Below are 5,419 nucleotides of genomic sequence, written 5' to 3'. Positions count from 1 at the left end.
ATGACAAAGAGTATAAAAATCCTTGATCGAAACACGTTTTGTGGAACCTTATGGATCTTGGTTCTACATTGCTTACTTTTGAATTATATATTAAAGCTTCATCAAATCTGATCTCTTCGTAAATGTGCCACCACTATACTACAAATGTGCCTCCGTCCGCACTTATATATGAATCATTGGACCTATATGTGTGCTTGTTTATTATAATTGCCAACAGTTTTTAAACCCTTTATTTCCCATGCATCCACCATATTAATGTTTTGTTTCTTACTACCTGATCGTGTGCTTCCAATAATCTGAAGCATGATGTTTTTGTGTCTTACTACCTAAGTCTCTAGTATATGCTTCTAGTGTATAGAAGTTATGCTTCGTACGATACATACCATGATTCTTTGTTTCTCACATATGTTTCTACTGTATACCAGAAATTTTCTGTCATGCACAGTTGTTGGCCGCATGATGGAAGAAAGACAAGGAACTAGACCAATATGTGTCGTCGCCGTCCATGCTCCTGATCCGGGCATGGAGAATGTTTCTTCGCCACAGACCGCACAGTTTTCCAACGGAATGTCTGGCAAACGATCATCAAGAAACATGTGTGGTGTAGCTCTGATGGTTGATGGTGTTGGTATTGCCGATGCGGGCAATTGTAATCCTCTATATATGAAGCGAAATAGCACAGGAACAATAGAAAATCCATGGTGTTAACAAGTTTTCAATGGAAGCAAGTTCTCAATTCGATTGGAGCAACATTGTAATTGTTTCAGGACATTACCCAATTTGTTCTAAGCACATGTAAATTCGCCTTGAAGCAAGTTCTTTGGAAACAAATTGTGCTTCGGAAGGAAGCAAAGTTAGTATATGAATAGCCATGAATATTTATGTAATTTCTTTACATGGAAGCAAATTCTCCATTGTATGGAAACATGAGTGTTTAAAGAAAATTTTGATTGGGTACGAAGCAAAGTTGACCAACAGTGTGTGCTTCATACGGAGCAAGGAAACAAAATCATGTTTCCTTTTGAGAGAGAAACAAAATCATGTTGTGTTTGAAGCAAACTACAGTTCAGCGGAGTGCAAAGTAAAATGGCGTTGGAAACAAAACATGCTTCATAAGTTCACGGAGCTAAAAAAACTTAGTTAATTTCCTTGAAATCAAGAATTAGTTTCCTAAAATTCAGTAGATAGTTTCCTAAAAAGAAGCAATTACGAGCTGTTAGAGGAAGTCAATCCCACGTACAGTAGATAGTTTCCTAAAAATATCAGGTAGCACGAGCGTGCATTATGGGATCATTTAAGGGAGAAGCATGCAAATGCTTCCTAATTGGGCCGCTAGAAAATCGTACGGCTCAGCTGCATCCAATCGAACGGATAAACAGTGGTCCGATTTGAAGCAGAAATCGGGATCCGATTCTTAGTGGTGCCCTAAAACATTGATGCTATGTTCGAGGATGTAGTTATTGATTACATTACGCACCATACTTAATGCAATTGTCTGTTGTTAGCAACTTAATACTGGAGGGGGTTCGGACGATAACCTGAAGGTGGACTTTTTAGGCATAGATGCAGTTGGATGGCGGTCTATGTACTTTGTCGTAATGCCCAATTAAATCTCACTCGTACTTATCATGACATGTATGTGTATTGTTATGCCCTCTCTATTTGTCAATTGCCCGACCGTAATTTGTTCACCCAACATGCTTTTATCTTATGGGAGAGACACCTCTAGTGAACTCGTGGACCCCGGTCCATTCTTTTATACTCGAAATACAAATCTGCTCGCAATACTTGTTTTACTATTTTCTCTCGCAAACAATCATCTTCCACACAATACGGTTAATCCTTTGTTACAGCAAGCCGGTGAGATTGACAACCTCACTCGTTTCGTTGGGGCAAAGTACTTTGGTTGTGTTGTGCAGTTCCACGTTGGCGCCGGAATCCCCGGTGTTGCGCCGCACTACATCCCGCCGCCATCAACCTTCAACGTGCTTCTTGGCTCCTCCCGGTTCGATAAACCTTGGTTTCTTTCTGAGGGAAAACTTGCTGCTGTGCGCATCATACCTTCCTCTTGGGGTTGCCCAACGAACGTGTGAAATACACGCCATCAAGCATATTTTTTGGCGCCGTTGCCGGGGAGATCAAGACACGCTGCAAGGGGAGTCTCCACTTCTCAACCTCTTTACTTTGTTTTTGTCTTGCTTTATTTTATTTACTACTTTGTTTGCTGCATTATATCAAAACACAAAAAAATTAGTTGCTAGCTTTACTTTATTTACTGTCTTGTTTGCTATATCAAAAACACAAAAAAATTAGTATACTTGCATTTACTTTATCTAGTTTGCTTTATTTACTACTGCTAAAATGGCCACCCCTGAAAATACTAAGTTGTGTGACTTCACTAGCACAAATAATAATGATTTCCTATGCACACATATTGCTCCACCTGCTACTACAGCAGAATTCTTTGAAATTAAACCTGCCTTACTAAATCTTGTCATGCGAGAGCAATTTTCTGGTGTTAGTTCTGATGATGCTGCTGCCCATCTCAATAATTTTGTTGAATTGTGTGAAATGCAAAAGTATAAAGATGTAGATGGTGACATTATAAAATTAAAATTGTTTCCTTTCTCATTAAGAGGAAGAGCTAAAGATTGGTTGCTATCTCTCGCCTAAGAATAGTATTGATTCATGGACTAAATACAAGGATGCTTTTATTGGTAGATATTATCCCCCGCTAAAATTATATCTTTGAGGAGTAGCATAATGAATTTTAAACAATTGGATAATGAACATGTTGCTCAAGCTTGGGAAAGAATGAAATCTCCGGTTAAAAATTGCCCAACCCATGGATCGACTACTTGGATGATCATCCAAACCTTCTATGCAGGACTAAATTTTTCTTCGCGGAATTTATTGGATTCAGCTGCTGGAGGTACCTTTATGTCCATCACTCTTGGTGAAGCAACAAAGCTCCTTGATAATATGATGGTTAATTACTCTGAATGGCACACGGAAAGAGCTCCACAAGGTAAGAAGGTAAATTCTCGTTGAAGAATCCTCTTCCTTGAATGATAAGGTTGATGCTATTATGTCTATGCTTGTGAATGATAGGACTAATGTTGATCCTAATAATGTTCCATTAGCTTCATTGGTTGCTCAAGAAGAACATGTTGATGTAAACTTCATTAAAAATAATAATTTCAACAACAATGCTTATCGGAACAATTCTAGTAATAACTATAGGCCATATCCTTATAATAATGGTAACGGTTATGCTAATTCTTATGGGAATTCTTACAACAATAATAGGAATACATCCCCTGGACTTGAAACTATGCTTAAAGAATTTATTAGTACACAAACTGCCTTTAACAAATCTGTTGAGGAAAAGCTCAATAAAATTGATATTCTTGCTTCTAGAGTCGATAGTCTTGCCTCTGATGTTGATCTTTTGAAATCTAAAGTTATGCCTAATAGGGATATTGAAAATAAAATTGTTACTACAGAAAATGCCATCCAAGTTAGAATTAATGAGAATATAAGATTAATGGCTGAACTCGCGTGCTAGGTGGGATAGAGAAGAAAATGAAAAACTAGCTAAAGAGAAAAATGTAGCTAAAGTTTGGACTATTACCACCACTAGCAATGCTAATTCTTCACATGTTGCTGCACCTCCTACTATCAATGGTAAAATAATTGGTGTTGGCAATGCTTCTACTTCTAGTGCAAAGCGCGCAAAATTACCTGAAACTGTTAAAACTGCTGAAACTGCTTGTGATAAAACTGCTGAAATTTTTTCCAACCTTGGGGATGATAATCCCATTGCTTTAGATTGTAATGATTTAGATTTTGATGATTGCCATATCTCTGAAGTTATAAAGTTCTTACAAAAACTTGCTAAGAGTCCCAATGCTAGTGCTATAAACTTGGCTTTCACAAAACATATTACAAATGCTCTCATAAAAGCTAGAGAAGAGAAACTAAAACTTGAAACTTCTATTCCTAGAAATCTAGAGGATGGTTGGGAGCCCATCATTAAAATGAGAATCAAAGATTTTGATTGTAATGCTTTATGTGATCTTGGTGCAAGTATTTCTGTTATGCCTAAGAAAGTCTATGATATGCTTGACTTGCCACCATTGAAAAATTGTTATTTGGATATTAATCTCGCTGATAATGCTAAAAAGAAACCTTTGGGGAAGGTTGATAATGTTCATATTATGGTTAACAATAACCTTGTCCCCGTTGATTTTGTTGTCTTGGATATTGAATGCAATGCATCTTGCCCCATTATATTGGGAAGACCTTTTCTTCGAACCGTTGGTGCTACTATTGATATGAAGGAAGGTAATATTAAATATCAATTTCCTCTCAAGAAAGGTATGGAACACTTCCCTAGAAAGAGAATGAAGTTACCTTATTATTCTATTATTAGAACAAATTATGATGTTGATGCTTCGTCTCTCGATGTTACTTGAGTTACACTTTCGCGCCTAGCTGAAAGGCGTTAAAGAAAAGCGCTTATGGGAGACAACCCATGTTTTTACTACAGTATTTTTGTTTTATATTTGTGTCTTGGAAGTTGTTTACTACTGTAGCAACCTCTCCTTATCTTAGTTTTGAGTTTTGTTGTGCCAAGTAAAGTCTTTGATAGTAAAGTAAGTACTAGATTTGGATTACTGCGCAGTTCCAGATTTCTTTGCTGTCACGAATCTGGGTCTACCTCCCTGTAGGTAGCTCAGAAAATTAAGCCAATTTACGTGCTTGATCCTCAGATATGTACGCAACTTTCATTCAATTTGAGAATTTTCATTTGAGCAAGTCTGGTGGCCTAATAAAATCCATCTTTACGGACTGTTCTGTTTTGACAGATTCTGTCTTTTATTTCGCATTGCCTCTTTTGCTATGTTGGATGAATTTCTTTGATCCATTAATGTCCAGTAGATTTATGCAATGTCCAGAAGTGTTAAGAATGATTGTGTCACCTCTGAACATGTTAATTTTTATCATGCACTAACCCTCTAATGAGTTGTTTCGAGTTTGGTGTGGAGGAAGTTTTCAAGGATCAAGAGAGGAGTATGATGCAATATGATCAAAGAGAGTGAAAGCTCTAAGCTTGGGGATGCCCCGGTGGTTCACCCCTGCATATTCTAAGAAGACTCAAGCGTTTAAGCTTGGGGATGCCCAAGGCATCCCCTTCTTCATCGACAACATTATCAGGTTCCTCCCCCGAAACTATATTTTTATTCCGTCACATCTTATGCACTTTGCTTGGAGCGTCGGTTTGTTTTTGTTTTTTGTTTTGTTTGAATAAAATGGATCCTAGCATTCACTTTATGGGAGAGAGACACGCTCCTCTCGTAGCATATGGACAAGTATGTCCTTAGGCTCTACTCATAGTATGCATGGCGAAGTTTCT

This window comes from Lolium rigidum, chromosome 2, assembly GCF_022539505.1.
Source record: "Lolium rigidum isolate FL_2022 chromosome 2, APGP_CSIRO_Lrig_0.1, whole genome shotgun sequence".
Classification (NCBI taxonomy): domain Eukaryota; kingdom Viridiplantae; phylum Streptophyta; class Magnoliopsida; order Poales; family Poaceae; genus Lolium; species Lolium rigidum.
This window is presented reverse-complemented; position numbering follows the sequence as displayed.